Source organism: Cavia porcellus, unplaced genomic scaffold (genome assembly GCF_034190915.1).
Source record: "Cavia porcellus strain 051 isolate PalLab524CR breed Dunkin Hartley unplaced genomic scaffold, mCavPor4.1 scaffold_30, whole genome shotgun sequence".
In the NCBI taxonomy this organism is placed as follows: domain Eukaryota; kingdom Metazoa; phylum Chordata; class Mammalia; order Rodentia; family Caviidae; genus Cavia; species Cavia porcellus.
The window spans coordinates 32925900-32943957 of NW_026947513.1; the positions used below are offsets into that span (position 1 = coordinate 32925900).

General features: G+C 43.4%; 1 long non-coding RNA gene across 3 annotated transcripts in view; it reads left to right on the plus strand.

Annotated features, from left to right (window-relative positions):
* Positions 1 to 17613, plus strand: part of LOC111757304 (uncharacterized) — a 69278-nt gene extending 51665 nt beyond the window's left edge. For all 3 annotated transcript variants that reach the window (XR_010044626.1, XR_010044628.1, XR_010044627.1), the window contains 2 exons: positions 9424 to 9603; positions 12886 to 17613. This is a non-coding gene — a long non-coding RNA (uncharacterized LOC111757304). The remainder of the gene's footprint in view (positions 1 to 9423; positions 9604 to 12885) is intronic.
* The last annotated feature ends 445 nt before the right edge of the window (positions 17614 to 18058 follow it).

An 18058-nucleotide genomic window follows, 5' to 3' on the forward strand; every position in this document is an offset into this window, starting at 1 on the left:
CTCTTTCTCAGGTTTGGGGGCCGAGGAGCCTTTCTTGTTGCTGCCTCTTCCCATATTCTTTGTTCCTTATATATGCAAGTGTATATAGGAGGCCCAGCTTCCTTCCTTGTCAGCCATAGTCTGATTGAATTGCACAGGCTAGGTGTTCCCACCCACTGCAGCACACCAGGAAGTTGCAGACCAGGCAGCCTATGTGGGCCCGCTCCTCCAGGTCAGTCTACCTTCAGGAGCTGGGACCTGGGCTGTGCTAGCCTACTGGGTCTCAGCCAGCAGCGTCATGTGGGCTAGGCACTGCTCACCAATCCCACTTGAGAGGGGGATACGTGACTGAAGTCACTGCAGCGCCCTGTTCCCGCAAGTCTGCCCAGTCCCAGAATGTCCTCTGTTGGAGTCTCCTAGACCGTGGCAGAGTCCCAGTTTTCCCTCACTCACCAGAGGTGGATGCATGGCTCCCCGCCCGTCCTGCTCTCAACTCTGTTCACCGATTCCCGTTCTCAGAGCTTCCGTGCGTCTCTCTCCCTGCCGAGCCGATGCAGACGCAGCGGCAGCGGTGGGAAACCCAAATCACGGCTTCTAATGGCGCGGGCTCCAGCTTCCATGCTGAGGCTTTATCTGTTCCTGTTATATCACCAGAATTGCATTCCCAGTTGGTTTCTCTCAGCCCAGTTCGTTCTTGGGTCACCGGGGCATATCTCCTCTTACTTATAATTCCTTACTCAGCACCATTCCTGAATTCTAAGCTGGGTGTTTCAGAGAGCCTCCGTAGCTGCTGCTATCTGTCCGCCATGTTCTCCCGGAAGCCCGCAAGACGTCTTTTTAAAAGAAGCGCTTTTATTTTAGCTGGCCCAGCGACACAGTGCAGATGGAATTTGCAAAGCTGTGCAACTGAGTTAGAGTTTTGACTGATTTTTATAGTTCATTTATGATTAGCTCATTGATCATTAAGTACATAGTGATAAGAAACAGAAATAAGGTGGGCCTTTGTTCCCCTTTGCTTGAGGTAAGAGGCATTTCACAGCGGGTGGTTAGCCAATTCATAGCCCTTAGTCTGCCAATTCCAGGAACATTTGTCTCTCATAAAGGGAACAATGGTTGACACAGCATCATTTGTCTCTTACAAGGGGAACAAAAGTTGACATTGCATACAGGTCACTAAGGTAGGGGGGATGACGCATTACAGAACAGCAGAATGACGCGGTCAGTTAATTTATAACTATGTGGTTGGTGCTTGGTTACTAGGGTAACGAGCTCAGTACAGAATGACAATATTACTAATAACTATCTTTTTAAGTAACTATTTTTGTTAATTATCTTTTAATCAACTATTTTAATTTTTCAGCATCTTAGTATAACATTCCCCACTGATTTTTGTCAGTGGTCCAAATCATTGGCTCATGGAATTTTCAAGCAGTGGTATTTGTTCATAAACTTGTGTCCTTAAAACCATGAGTTTTATTGTTTGAACCTGGTCTTTGACATAATTTATTAATCTGTTTATAATGCAAGGTCCAATTGTTAAACAAGTAAGTAAGATTAACAGAAGTCCAGAGGCTACTGTGATTAACATTGTCAACCAGGGAGATAGAGAAAACCATCGCTCAAACCAATTCTGTTCAGCTTATCTGGCTTGTTCTTGATCCTGTAACTGCCTTTTAAGGCTGGCCATACTTTTTCTGATAACCCCAGAATGATTGGCATACAAACAACAATTTTTTCCTAATACCAGACAAAGGCCTCCTTCCTTTAGGAACAGGAGATCTAGACCCTGTCGGTTTTGTAAAACCATCTCAGCTAGTGAACTTAAAGAATCATCTAATTTGGAGACAGAGTCACAGAGGGCTACTAGATCCTGGTTAATGAGTGTATTTAAGTGTCTATAATTTTGTTTTCCAATTATTAAGCTGGACACTCTTAAACCTACTGACCCTGCCAACCCAACTCCCAATAATACGGGTAAGAGTACAGGATTTCTCTTCATTCGGACTGGACTCTTTAAGTCAAAGCTAGGGAGCAAATGACTCCTACCATTATCTCCAGAGTACCAATACACTTGGGGAAAAATATGAACCAATATGCAAAACTCAGGGTTCTGGATGAACAGGTGATGCATAGAACATGGAGTTATGCCAGAAGTACAGGCAAACCAGGTTCTGTTGGGAGCAACAAGGTGTTGATTAGCAGGATAGGAAAAATTATGAATCACAACTGAAGATGTTAGATTCCAAAGTGCAGCATAAGGGGAAGTGTGCAAGGAGTAGGAGGCAGAGTAAACACAGGTTCCTGGAGTACTCTGTATACTGTCCAGTGTGAGCAGGGGCCTAGCACCCCACCAACAAGAGGTGTCATCTGCAGAGGAATTTAAAAGTTGATTTGTCATAATAGTTACAGGGATGCCCATATAGAAGGGAGGTTGAGATGGAAGGCATAACCAGCAGTCAGCAGTGAAGTTTGGGGCACTAAGATTAAGAAAATGGTAAGCAATGTCCAGAGGCAAGAAGGGGTCTAGGCATGCTGCAGAAATGGCAGAGGGCAAAAAGGTCTTAGGAGCATGAAGTCTAGTGGAGGAGGGAAGAAGATGAGTAAAAGGAGGAGATTGAGGTGGCTGGGGAGCTTGAGGGCCTATGGGCCTGATGGGAGCTGTCCAAACAGGCTCAGGAATGAACTGAATGGTAAAGGCACTTCCTGGGTCATATCCAGAGACCCACAACCTGATACCATAATGCAATCCTGCTTTCCAAACAGGGTCGGTTGGGATTTTAGGTCTGAAAGTCATAAGATTACATTGGTTGAGGTTGCAAGAAGATGGGGTCTCCCGAGTAAGGAAAAGGTAACGATCCCCTTTATTTTCCTGCCAAGGAGATATAGACTCACAACCCCAATGTTTACAAAAATATTCTGTCTCTATGGACTGTGAACACCTACTAGTGTGATCAGTGTGATCAGAGGCTGGCTGTTGTTTTTTGGGGCAAAGATACCAGCCAGTAAACGTAATTCCTTTTGACTACATAAGTCCCTACAAGGTCCAGATGGTTTTATTAGCAACCAATCATGCAATATGGAATGCTGACCCAATAACATTTTCTTTTGTCTAATTTTTGCTGGGATGTTATCTAAGGACACATAAATCTACCTTAATTATCCCATGGACAGTAGCATTGGCTACCAATAATTCACCAGTGAAATAGTAATTTTTCAAGTTCCAAACAGTGGGTTATGAGGCATCTCGCTGGGGCCTCCATAAGGAAAAATACATAAGAACAAGATTATTGGATACATTTGGCAATTTTAAGTTTTAAAGAATCTTTGGAGGGAACAACAGTCCACTTATCTGTAGGTTGATCGCTGTTGGAGGCTGGAACTGGCTTGAAGTGGGAGTGATGAATCCAGGCAGGCTTTCCTGTGACTTTGATGGCAGTCAGAGTGCTGAGAACCACGGTGTAGGGGCCCTCCAACCGTGGTTCGAGGGATTCACGGTGATGTCTCTTGATGAGGACTAGTGTCCCAGGTTCCACTACAGGGCGTTTTTCAGAGTGGACTGCAGGTGGAGGATGTTGATGCCGGAATAATCGATGGATAGAAGTTAGTACTGGCTGGAGGGCCTGGAGGGACTTCATGAGATCTTGATTAGCCAGATCAGCTAATTTTTCCTCAGAAATTTTAGGAATAAGAGGAGGAGGTCTCCCATACAGAGAGCTTCAAAAGGGGAAATACCTGCAACATAAGGGGTACATCGCATGCGCAAGAGGGCAAAAGGAAGGAGACTCACCCAGTTTTTGCCAGTTTCCAATGCCATCTTAGTTATTATCGTTTTTAGGGTCTAGTTCATCCTTTCTACTTGTCCTGAACTTTGAGACCGGTAAGCACAATGGAGTTTCCAATCAATCTGCAAAGCTTGGGTTAGTTTTTGAGTTATCTGGGCTATAAAAGCCAGGCCATTGTGGACCCCATGGATAAAGGGAGGCCAAATCGTGGGACAACCTCATATAAAAGCTTTTTGACTACCATCTGAGCTGATTCAGATTTGGTGGGAAAGGCCTCAACCCATCCAGTGAAAGTATCAATCATTACTAGCAAATATTTATACCCTTGAAGTGCAGGTCTGTAAAGTCTACTTCCCAATGTTCCCCAGGCATAGTCCCATGATAATGAGTGGTTTCCATTTGTTGTGATCGCTTTGGGTTCACCAACTGGCACTGAGGGCATCTAAGGCTCACAGACTGAGTAAGCTTTGATAACTGAGGGATAAAGAAATGGTCTCGAAAAAGAGCAGCTAGTTTTGATCCTCCCATATGAGTGGACTGATGAGCTTGTTGGATGAGTTCTCATCCCAAGGCCTCAGGGAGGAGGACTCGCTTATCAGGCAGTTGGTACCAGCCCCCGGGGATATCAGGCTTTGCTTGGAGTTGAGCTGCCAAATGTAAGTCTTTTTGAGTGTAAAAGGGCTCTGATAGAGTAGGTGGAATCAGCAGCAATGTTGGGGCTGTCTCAATCCCCACTGATTTTGTGGCCGCTTTTCGGGCAGTGGTGTCTGCTAGATTGTTCCCTCGTGTAACAGGATCATCTCCCACTTGATGGGCTTTGCAGTGAATAATAGCCACCTTCCTTAGCATCCAAATGGCAGCCAGCAAATCCAAAATTTGGGAAGCATTTTTGATCTTTTGGCCCCCTGAAGTCAATAAACCTCGTTCCTGATAAATGGCCCCATGAACATGGGCAGTAGCAAATGCATATCTGCTGTCAGTATAAATGTTTATGTCTTTTCCTTCTGACAACTTGAGGGCCTCAGTAAGAGCTATGAGTTCAGCTTATTGAGCTGATGTTCCTGGCTCTAAGGTTTGTTCCCATAGAATCTGAGAGTCCGTAGTGACGGCAGCTCCTGCAACCTGCTTACCTTGATAGATGTAACTGCTTCCATCGGAGAAGTAGGATGGAACTCTGGGTAGTGGCTCGTCTGTCAAATCTGGTCGAAGTCCTGTGAGGTGATCAATAACCTCAACACAATTGTGGAGAGGCAAGGAGGGATCATCATCAGGCAGCAGGGTAGCAGGATTTAAGGCTGCTGTTTCCTTGAAGCTGATAGTAGTTGGATCCAGGAGCAGTGCCTGACAGTGCATAACTCGGGAATTAGACAGCCATCGATCTGGTGGAGCCTTAAGAAGTGTTTCCAATGAATGAGAAGAAATAATCAGAAGTTTTTGTCCAAATGTCAACTTTTGGGCCTCTTTCACTAAGAGGGCCACTGAGGCGATCACCCGCAGGCAAGGCAGCCATCCAGCTGCCACATTATCAAGTCTCTTGGAAAGATAAGCAACAGGCCTTTGCCATGGTCCTAAACTTTGGGTCAGTACTCCTTTTGCTATCCCTCGCTTTTCATCAACATAGAGGGAAAAAGGTTTCTGTAAATTTGGCAGAGCCAGAGCTGGAGCTTCTGTTAAGGCTGATTTCAGTTGCTTAAAGGCCTGGTCTTGTGAGTCTGTCCACTCTAGAGGGTCTTGAGTGGCCCCTCTCAATGAGTCATAAAGTGGCTGGGCTATTTTAGCAAAATTAATAATCCAAAGTCGACAATATCCTACAGCTCCCAGAAACTCTCATACCTGCTTCTTAGTCACAGGGACAGGGATCTGTTGGATAGCTTGTATCCGCTGGGAGGAAAGAGTCAGTTTTCCTTCATGAATTTGGTAACCTAGGTAGGTTACCTGTTTTTGGCATAACTGAGCCTTTTTGGTTGAGACCTTATAGTCCAACTCATCTAGGGTCTTTAAGAGGGCTTGAGTGGCGCTAATACAACTTTCTTAAGACTCTATTGCCACTAGAATGTCATCAACATATTGCAAAAGTGTCACGTTTGGGTAGTCCTCTCTGAAACACAAAAAGTCTCTGGCTAAAGCCTCGTCAAAAAGAGTCGGCGCATTTTTAAAACCTTGTGGCAAGCGTGTCCAAGTCAATTGCTCTGGCACTCCCGTAGTGGGGTCAGTCCATTCAAAGGCAAAGATAGGTTGACTTACCAGAGCAATGAGCAAAGTGAAGAAGGCATCTTTTAAATCTAGCACTGAATACCCGATCCGCTCTGGGCTTAACAAACTCAAAAAAGTGTAGGGGTTAGGTACCATAGGATGGAGAGTTGCAACTCTTTTATTTACTTCTCTGAGATCTTGCACTGGCTGGTAATCTTGGGTTCCCGGCTTTTGAACAGGCAGCAAGGGGGTATTCCAAGGAGAGACACAGGATTTTAATATACCATAGTTTTTTAACCTTAATATATGCCTGGCTATGCCTTGGTGTGCCTTCAGACTGATAGGATATTGCCTGAGCTGAATAGGAGCAGCTTGAGGTAAAAGCTCAATCACTAAAGGGACTTGGTTTACTGCCAGACCCAGAGGATTGTGTTCTGCCCAAACCCCGGGGACTTCCTGCATCCAATGGCACAATATTTTATTGTCATTTAAAACATTAGGACTTTCCAATAATAAATGTCCTTCACCCTCAGGATATAAAGCAAGGACCCTGGCACCAAGGAATTGGGGTGGGCCATTGTCCATTTGCACTGTTGGGGTAGCTGCTTCAAAACTGAGATGAACTTTTAGTTTATGCAAGAGGTCTTGGCCTAGCAAGGGATCTGGGCATTCTGGGACCCAGAGGAATTCATGAGAGATAGTCTTTTGTCCTGGTCGGGCTAGCTGAGCTTGAAACTTTGGATATACTCTTGTGGTGCCAGTAGCTCCTAATACCTTTAATTTATTTCCTGTAGGGGTTCCTATGGGTCGAGTCAAAACTGGATGAGCAGCTCTGGAGTCCACTAAGAAATCAATTGGGTGGCCCCCCACAGACAGAGTTAGCCTGGGCTCAGGGGGGGCATGAGAGCCCTGACTTCCCTAATCACGGGACAATAGAGCCTTGGTTTTTCTTTCCAATTTGGCCTTCAGCTTGGGGGCAGTCCTTTCGCCAGTGTCCCATTTCCTTACAGTAGGCACATTGATTTTTATCTATAGGCAAGCGAGACTTTGCATCCATTTTGGTCACTTTCTTAGTCAGTACTTCTAGTACCTTTGTCACTTTTTGATCTCTGGGATCTTTACGGTTGTTGAACACCTTCTGAGCTATTTCTAGTAACTGGCTAAAAGGCATTCCCTCAAATCCCTCAAGGCTTTGCAGTTTTCTTTTAATGTCTGGGGCCGACTGAGTCACAAAGGCAATATTAATGGCCCTTGCATTTTCAGGTGCCACCGGATCTATAGGGGTATAAATGCGATAGGCCTCCTGTAATCTTTCCAGAAACCCCGAGGGAGACTCATTAGCCAATTGCCTTACCTCTGAGACCCTGGACAAATTGGTGGATTTCCTAGCAGTGCCTTTAAGAGCTTCTAGGAATAACTGGCGATACCGAGCGAGAACCTTCTTACCCTCAGTTGTGTTAGGATTCCAGTTAGGTCGGGACAAAGGGAAATCGCGGTTCAGGCGCTCAGGATCAGAGGATGAGTTCCCGTCGGGATCATGCACTGCTTTTTGTCCTAACATACAGATGTGTTCCCTCTCCTCCGCTGTGAACAAGACCTGCAAAATTTGCTGACAATCATCGCAAGTGGGACGGTGAATGAAGAAGATTGATTCTAAAAGAGAAATAATGCCTTGAGGATCCTTAGAAAAAAAGGGGGTTTTGTTGTTTCCAATTGTAAAGGTCAGAGGTAGCAAATGGGACATAGGTAAATATTGGGGCAGAGGGATCCTCAGAGTTAGGGATATCACACAGAGGAAGAAGGGCAGGAGTTGAGGTGGAGGAATCAGGTGATTCCGAACGTTGATAACTTCTGGTTCGGATAGGGCCAGGGGGGTGAGATGGGGGTATTGGTTTAGGAGGAACCAGCATTGGTGCTGAGGGCCGGTAAGGCGGCGGCAGAAGTTCATCTTCCTCAGCAGGGAGAATCGGCCATAGCTCAGACTCAGGCTTTGGTTTCACTTTCAGAGGTGCCAAGAGAGAGGGGTTTTTAAAATGAAGCTCATATGTCTTAAGAAACCTTTTAAGCCAAGAAGGTGGATCACAAATGAGATCAATCCAAACCTGAATGTACACAATCTGGTCTGGGTGGGTTGGGGGTCCAAAGACATATTGTCGGACAGCCTGAGCTATGGAGAAATTAAAACTACCTGCCGGGGGCCAGGTAGGAACTCTGGCAGGCCATTCAAGCTCACAAAAAATACAGAGTTTCCCAGAATGTACTGGTTTTCCATATCCTTGGGCTCGAACCTTGAAATCTCTGAAATAATTAAGAACCAGGGTCAGGAGAGTCAAGGGCTCTGATGATGATGCCTGGCCCATAATTATTAGTAACCGGTCAATGACAATAACACAACACAAGGCACCACAGAAGACAAGAAAAGCAAAACACACACACAAAGGCTTCTCGATCCACAGTTGTCTGGCAACCTATAGGGAAACAATTTTTGTTATAAGCTTCAAGCCCAAGAAGCCACATAGAACCTGCAACAATAGTTTACGAGAAATAAAAGAAACCTAAATGTTAATACTGAGGTAACAGATTTAAATTTAAACAAACAAATGGCTTCATAGTAAAAATATACCAAGCACAAAACCAAAAGGGAAAAAAAACAAAAAAGCCCCAAGTCACAAATGGGCTAGAAGCCCGTTCCTGGAGGGCATCCCACTCCGGTGCAGAAAGAACCAGCCCGGCTCGTCTGTAACTTCAAATGTGCACACTCAAATTACAAAGAACAAAAGATCCAAATACTTACAGACGGTTCAAGCTGATCGATCGGTGAAAAAAAGTGTGGGGAGGGGTCCCTGTGTAATCCCGGAGAGCCCCCAAATGTTGTAATCTCCACAGAGCCCCTGAGATGAAAAATGGGGCAAGACCCCAAGATGACAAACGGGGCAAGATGTCTTTTTAAAAGAAGCGCTTTTATTTTAGCTGGCCCAGTGACACAGTGCAGATGGAATTTGCAAAGCTGTGCAACTGAGTTAGAGTTTTGACTGATTTTTATAGTTCATTTATGATTAGCTCATTGATCATGAAGTACATAGTGATGAGAAACAGAAATAAGGTGGGCCTTTGTTCTCCTTTGCTTGAGGTAAGAGGCATTTCACAGTGGGTGGTTAGCCAATTCATAGCCCTTGGTCTGCCAATTCCAGGAACATTTGTCTCTCATAAAGGGAACAATGGTTGACACAGCATCATTTGTCTCTTACAAGGGGAACAAAAGTTGACATTGCACACAGGTCACTAAGGTAGGGGGGATGACGCACTACAGAACAGCAGAACGACTGTGTCAGTTAATTTATAACTATGTGGTTGGTGCTTGGTTACTAGGGTAACGAGCTCAGTACAGAATGACAATATTACTAATAACTATCTTTTAAAGTAACTATTTTTGTTAATTATCTTTTAATCAACTATTTTAATTTTTCAGCATCTTAGTATAACAGTCACCACCAAGAAGCGCATTCACACAGCCACTGGAGCCATCCTACTGTGCTCCCCCCGGTGAGACAGTGAAGTCCCCTGCCCTTTCAGCTTGGCTAATCCAGGATTTGGTGTTTCTTTCACTCAGAAGCAGGATGACTGAAAGTTATCTATCAAGAATCTACAGGTAAAACCATAGCTCTGGTGAAATATTGAATGTGTTTCCCAAATGTCAAGGAAAAGACTGGGCTTCCATTCTGAATCTGGAAGGGGCAGCAAAGCACAGGATCTCTCTGGGAGGAGGGAGGAAGTTCTTGTCTGAAGGCAGAGAAGACTTTAACATTTTTTTCTTAAGTTTGTTCTTTGAGAGCATCTTGTAAAGTAATACAGAATGGCCTACAACTCACAATGCCACCCAGGTTGGCCTTGCACTGGGGATCCTCAGACACTGCTTCTGCCTGCTAAGGGCTGGAATTACAGGTGTGCATCTCTATACCTAGTTGGTTTTAATCATTTTATTGTTAAACTTTAGAAACACATAAACTTGCCTAAATTAAACAAAGATCACAAAGATGGAGCTACCGAGCAGCCAGTCCACCACCACCAAGTAGTCCCTGCCCATGTTTCAGGCAGCTCTGTCCTGATGCTTTTGCAGGTGGGCAAACCTAACAGCTGAGGTGGGGAGAAAAGCGGGGCCTGTGTGGAGAATTCTGTCTGAGGAAGCAGGACCTGGAGGGAGAGAAAAAAATACCAAAGGGTCTAATCATGGCATCTGATGATAAAAAGAAATAAAAGACATCCTTGTTAGAAACAAAACAAAAAAAGAAAAGAAAAACTGTTCTATTCAAAGAGACATCATCTCTTGAATACAGAAAATCCTAGTAGACACACACACACACACACACACACACACACATAAAAGTAGTAAGTTCCACAAGATCAATATGCAGAGGTCAACAGTGCCTCGATGGACTAGCATGAACATCCTGCAGATGGAATTAAGAAAACTGTTCCAGTTAGGTAGCACCAAGCCATGTGTGGGGCTGACTAGAGGAGAGCAGACATCAGCCCTTCCTGTGAGTGGGCGCCATGTGCAGCCTGACCGAGCAGAGCCAGATGCCAGTCATTTTCGGCACACAGGAAGGTGAAGACAAGAAGAGCCAGCGTTTCCCTGCTCCCCTTATAAGCAACTGGCTGATCAGGAGAAACACAGGCTGTGATGACAGCTAATGAGGTAAAATACAACTTAATGCTTGTAGTGTTTAGTGTATCACTGACTTTGCAGGCCTGAAGCTGATAGTCTAATCATCTAGTAACAAGATAACAGTACTCAGTGTAGCATCTATGGGGCATCTCCTTCTGAAGGCGGTAGCCACGGTTATTTCCCTATTATCCTGTTTTGAAGTCCTGTGTCATTCCCATTGTTTTGTTTGGTCGGGTTTTATTCTGTTTTGTTTTGTTTGATTTTATTATATCTGATGGCATAGGCAACTATTACAATGATAACAAGATATATTGTGGTTTTACTATTTTGGATTTACTATTATCTTGTTTTGAAGTCCTGTACTGCATTCATTGTTTTACTTTTTATTGGTTCTGTTCTGTTCTGTTTGATTTTACTATGTCTCAAGTAATGGGCAGCTATTTTTGAAGACAATAAGAGGCATTTTGGTAACCACTGCTGATTTCCTATTCTCTTGTTTTGAAATCCTGTGTCACCTACACTGTTTTGATTGGCTTTATTCTGTTTCATTTTGCTTGGTTTTATTCTCTTTAAAATGAAATTTTTAAAAATAAAATAAAAAATACAACAGCACCAAGAAAGAGAAACTACTCAGTAATATATTTAGTAGAACAAGTGGAAGACTAGTGTACTGAAAACTTACTATCTAAGAGAGACTCCCATGGTTGCAGATCTGCCAAAAACACATAACTCTTCCCAGTTCCAAACTGCAGTGCACTTCTCTCTCTTAAGGGTCTGCACTCTTACCTTGAGTGTGTACTTTTAAATTTCTGCCTAATAAATCTCTTTATGCCACTTAACAATTAAAAATAGTAGCTGGACATGGTGGCACATGCCTGGAATTATTCTAGCACTTGGGAGGCTGAGACAAGATCACCTCAAGCTAAAGGTCAGCCTTGGCTATATAGTGAGTTCAAGGACTGGATGAGCTACATAGCAAGACCCTGTCTCAAAACACAAACAAACAATAACAACAACAAAAAGAATTCAATCTTATAAAAAGGACTAAATGAAAGAGCTAAAATTATAAAACTTTGGTTCAGAGTTACAACCCAGTGGTAGAGTGTTTACTTAGCATGTGTGAGGCCCTGGCTTCAATCCTCTGCACCAAATAAATAAATACATGTACAAAACTTTCAGGAGAAAGCAGATATAAAGCTTCATGATGTTGACAATAGCTTCTTAGGCATGACACTGAAAACAAAAATGAAAAAAGAAAAAATAGACAAATTGACTTCAGAATTTAAAACTTTTCCAAGTTCAGATATTACTACAAAAATGGAACAACTAAGGAAGATATATAGTAATCAACAAACACAACAGATCTTTTTGCAAATGGAAAGTGAATTGAGAGGTGGAAGGAGGGGAAAAAGAGAAGAAGTAAAAGAATTGAGATGTGCACTGACTCCCCATAGTGACTGAAATCATTAGGTACTAAAAACATGCACTATTAGAAATAAAAACTACAAATCAAATAAAGCCATCTTTCAGGAAATAAAGCCAACAAACATGAAAAGATGCTCAGCATCGTTTTTTATCAGTAATATGCAATCAAAATGGCAATCAAATACCAACTAGGATGACCATGTCTAAAAGAAAAAACAAATATTGATGATGATGTGACTTCTCCAAAAGGCTCTACCCAAAACATTTTATTTTCCACTTCTTATTCAAATGTTTGAGACAGAGACTTGCTATATATATAGACCGACCAGCCTGGCCTTGAACTTGAAACTGTCTTGCCTCCGCCTCCCAAAGACTGGATTATAGGTGTGCACCACCATGCCCAGCCAAAGACTCCTCACATTTATTTTATTCTCCTTTTGGAAAACTGGCTTTATCTGCATGGAGGGAAGCCATTCCCTGACAGAAATCCCTCCCTGGATGAGTGACCTGTCTGGAGATGCACCCTGCGGGAGGTACTGCCATCTGCTACCCAGCTCCCCCCAGCACAAAGGACTTAGTTTCCCTACAGCTGCCAGTGTGGCTTGAAGACAGCTCCCAAACCTTCAATAAAACTGTCTTGTCTCATCCTGTACATAGCCTGAGTCTCTCACTGCAAAGTGAGGCCAATCTTTAGGACCATTTCCATCCCATTCCCGCTTCGGGGTTAGTTAAAGCCCTTCATTAGGTCTGGGTCTGAACTCAAGCCCTGTTTGTGCAGTCCCATTTTCTTTCCCTCCCAAGAGGACCCCCTGCTGAAAAGCCTGTGTGTTGCTTTCTCAGATCAGCCTCCGGGGAACCGATCTGTGACCCTGCGTTTCCCACCTGCACACCCTTGGGCTCCAGGAGGTGGCCAGCAGTGCTCCCTGACCTTGGTGCAGAAAGCAAGGGCAAGAAGGAGCAGAGAGCTGGGGTCACCATGTTCCAGAGTCAGTAGTACCAGAAGTCTTCTCGCAGGACTCTCTGCTGTCCACCAGTGTGAATGCAGGCACATTGGCCCTTTTCCCAGTGAACACAGCTACGAGTATCACATCTGTGCGGAAAGGAAGCAGTCCTCTTTCAGCAACCCTCCCCATCTCGGTCCTTATTATCAGGGAGGGAAACTCTTGCCTCATTCTTTGAAAAAGACATCTCCCCTCGTCTGCAAAAAAGGACTCCTCCTCCCCAGAGCTGCAGAGCAAGGAGGCAATGGTGTGAAGGCACAGTGTGCAGTGGGCACAATGCTACCAGAACCACAGCAATGGGAGAGTTTCTGCACAGCCATCCTTTGCAGTCCCAGACCAGGCTCCTACACTCTGGGCATCAGCAGTTTCTCCCTGTGCCAGGAAGGTTGCCAGTTCCTTTATCTTCACTCAAGACAGGTGTGGGCTTGGTCCTGTAGCTGCAGTCTCTGTGTTCCTGTAATGATGCACTATGCACCCCTCCTTGCCTGGCCCGTGATGATGTCACTGTGGAGAACTGTGCCCAGAATCCTGCACAGGGAAGAGTGGGGCACAGTACCTGGTGTTTATTTGTCTGTAAGCTCCCTTTGTTTGTTGTAAGTGTTGTGGAAAACACCAGGACTGAACCTGATGGAAGACATGCAGCATCAACGCATTTGGAAGAAAACAGATTTATTTATGCAAGCAGGCTGGGGAAACTCAGTTCCAAATCACCAGCCTCTGCTTGAGGTTAAACAGACACTTTTACACATATTAAGTGTGAAGTATAAAAGGCTGATACTGGGTCATGTTACAGTTGGTGCTTGTAGCCCAAAAACGAGCCCCCAAAATGGTGTCCAAAATGGGGCAAGACATGTTTTTTGAAGAAAAAGCAGCACTGTTTATTTTAACCTGGTACCAGGGACACAGTGCAGTTGGGGTTTGCAAAGCTGTGTAACTTGCTTAAAACTTTTACAGACTTCTGTAGAAAGAGCAATTACAAAGTGAATGGCTTATGGGCATGGATCAGGAAATCCTTGATCCACTGAGGAATGAGGAAGACCTTTGTTTCCCTTTGCAGAGGACAGAGAGGTCTCACAGGAATTTACAATCCTTTGTCAGCTAATTTTAGCACTTAATTTTAGATAACATCTGTCCTTTGCAGAGGGTAGCAATGGTTAACATATCAATCAGGTCACCCAGAAAGATGACACATATAGAACAGTATGATGGTGCTATAGGTTGTAGAAAATAGTTGCGTTTGCAAAGGGAATTCACAGGTAATTTGGTCATATAACTTGGGCATTGGCAAACACAACACAAACATAACGAAGCTCTTTTTGTTAGTGTATAACATTGGTCATAGATGTCTTATCATACATTGTTAGGCAAATTCATTTTTGGCAGGTTTAGTTGGGGGTTTCTTATCATACAGAAGGATGGTCAGGCGAAGCAAGTCAGCACAACAAGATGTACTTTCTGGCTCAGTTATGTTTACCCTACACATTACAGCTGGTGTGAAGGATGGCAAGGTTAGCTCCGTCTGACACTCTATGAGTCAGGCTGGGCCTGCCTACCCTGTCCTTAATACGGTGTCAGATTATGGGTTTTTGAATTTTCCTTTACAATACCAAGCAACTGTTTCTTCAATAGTATTCTGTAGAATGTATATTTTGGAAACCCTGATCAATTCATAATTATATAATTCTGGAAGATTTTTTTTTCCTACATAATGACTGTGTAGCTGTTAAATAGAGCTTGCTAGTTAGTTTGTGATCCTGACTGGAGTGGGTATAGCTCCTCTTTATCGAGCATCTAAGGTGCCAGACATTGCTCTTACACCTTTACAATCTCATTAAGCTCTGTTCAAAACCCTTTCAGAGTCCCATTAAAAGAAGAGGAAATTTAAAAAAAAAAAAAAAAGCTGAAATAATCTACCCAACGTTGTACAAAAAGTAATGGAGTCAAGATTCAAATCCAGCTCTGAATTTGATTTTGAGTTTTCATCTCTTCTCTTTATGAAAATCAGCCAAAAATAATTGTGTGTTAGAGAAACTAAAACCAAAACTCCTTACAAACTAGGGAATATTTTCTGGTTGTGTCCACCCCAAGTTATGTCAAAATTCTAACTCCCAAGGTGATGGAATCAGGCAGGAGACTTTGGTGTGTGATTAGGTCACAAGATCCTACCATAAATGGGATGAAGCCCCAGGGGATCACTTGCCCATAGACCAAGGAAAATCAGCAAGAAGGCATTACCTGTGAACAGAGTGAGCACTCACATGACCCCAAATGTGATCACACCTTGATCTTGGACCTCTCAGCTTCTCAAATGTGAAAAATTTCTAGCCTAGTATGATAGTGCACACCTAAATCCCAGCACTCTAGGAGGCCAAGGCAGGAGGGAGAAAGTTCTAAATCAGCCTGGGCAGCTCATAGGATTTAGCAAGACACTGTCTCAAAATAAAAAAAGGACTGAGGAAGTAGCTCAGTGCAGAGGTCCTGGCTTCAGTCCCCATTACTGTGTTTCTATTTGGGATATGCCACTCAGTTTATGGTGTTTTTAAAAACAACAACTTGAATGAACTAAGCCAGTAGGAGATAGCTAACACCCCAGGTTCTAAATTAGTTGAAAGGGCTTTCACAGGTAGTAAAAATCAAGGAAGCAGGTACAAGGGGGTAAGCAAAGATTGAATGTACAACAGAGGAATAGGCTGGCTTTGTGTGCACACCCACATGCTGGGGTTTAAGGATTTCTGTATTTACTTATGGTGATCATTATTGAGCATTATATTTTCATGGAAACTTTAGAAATGTAACAAATTAGTTAGCAGTCTAATTCCACGTTAAGACAGGATAGGCTTATTCAGCCCACACCACATTAAAGTTAGACTTCTAGATTCAATTAGCCTTGAATGACTGCATCCAGCTGTTGCTTTTAGTAGTCTGTCCCAGGTTGGCTTGATCAAATCCCACCACACTGCCTGTGTCCCCACCAAAATATGCAGTTTTGCTAGCCTGTTCCAAGGACTTTCTACCAACATAGACTAGCCCAGCCAAGAATGCACTTGATTACACCCATCTCATCAGGCCCCCGACTCCCCCCCTGGACTCTTCCTCCTTATGCTAAACAATCCCCTCTACCTAAGCCTACCCAGAACAAATTGGCCTGACAACATATGCCCAGCTTATGTAACCAATTATGAACTAACTTGCTATCAGCTTATGTACTTCCTGTTTGCAAATCTGTATAATCAAACCCCAAAGCTGACTTGGGGCTAGTGATATGGAGCAGGTTTCTCACCAGCCCATCAGTGTAATAAAGCGTGGCCTTCCCACTGCTCGGTGTGGAGCACCTTCCTTTTGGTCCAGTTCCAAAACAATAACTCTTCTATGCAATGTACACTAAGTGCTTAGACCTGTATATTTCCCTGAGATATGTGTCCCTGTCACAGCTGAATTGTATTAGCTTAAGCCTTCAGTTAGCTCATTTTGTCATTGGAAATTCCTGGAAATTCCTTGCCATGAAGGTCGTGTGTTCCAGCCACGTTGATTGCCAAATATTGTAATCCAAATATTGTACATTGTAATCCTTTTTTCTGCCCCCCCCCCATTGGCTTGAGAAATTCTATATTTGTAATCCCATTAAAACATTGAAATCTTGGTGAGTTAATTCCAATCTACTACCTCCAGAGCACCCATGGCAAGAATAAAGACACTCAGATATATCCAAAGTTATGGAAGCCAAGGGGCCCAGTTGGTCCAGGTGAAGATCATACAAGAAAGGCCTTAATCCAAGCATCATGCAGCATTTACTAACTCGTGAGGAAGGGAGTGGCTCCCAGATGAGTGACGGTGAGTATGATAGGAATTACATGAGTAATTTGAGCTGAGCTGACCAGATGAAGAGACAGAACTTCTACAATATGCAAGAAGAAGGCTATGCAGAAAAACTAACCTATAAACCTCAACTGAGGTCACATTTGAATGATTCAGGAGGTTGTGGCCTTAGTTTTTGATAAGTAAACTTTTGTACCCTGGGAAGTCACAGCCTCTTATCTTGAGGCTCAAACCCAGCTGACATTCCTGGAGCTATGTGGCTCTGTTAGCCCTTTGTGCAAAACCATATATAGGGAGCACAATGTGAGGAAACAAAACACTGTCAGCTGGTTTCAGGATTACATATCAGTACCTTAGTGAGCTTTATTTTACATTATAGAGAGCCAATTAAAGGGGGAAATAGCATAGCCAGCTCTGTGCATATCAGTATGTGGAAACAAGTTTTGGTTTAATGCTGAACTAATTATTCTGCCTTCAAGGGGAGCCACCCAGGTTGTCTCTTACGGTGAGTCACGCTATACGAATGCTTCAGCCAGGTCACCAAAAGGTCCTTTCCAGTCCCTTGTTATGTACCTGCAGGGTGCTGCATGCACCCCATGGAAATACAGAAAAAAGCAGTGATCCATCACAAAGGCGGATATGCTAACACTCGTCTCCTATCTACTTAAAACTGTAAAATTATATTTTCCCCTTTAATATTTCAAATATGTTAGTGCAACTTTCTAATTAAAGTTCAATCAGAGTAACATTGTTTTCTGATCCCCTTTGCAGTCTCATTTCAAAACCTTCAGGCAAAGTTAGCCTTGACATTCAGGCAAGGAAAGTCCCTTCCTTCCATTTCTAATGTCCAGGGTCATGGCCTTTCTCCATTACAGAAAGCAGATTATTTTAATTAAATAAAGTTTAATGTAATATATTACATCAATATTTTGCAAGTATAAGACAGAAAACACACGGATATGAAATCTGAAAGCCTTAAACTAGAGATATAGGAAGAGAATAAAATGTAATGGTCGTAAGATGGTGGGCATTGACAAGCTAGATTTAAATGAAAATTTTGTTGCAGTCTGAACTTGAAACAGGGCAGCTGCTATGAGGCAAGCGCATCTTACCCACTGCCACAGGGAAATCACTACTGGGACGATGTGTACACAGAGTATTTTATTTTATCTGTACTTAATCAACACATGGATTGC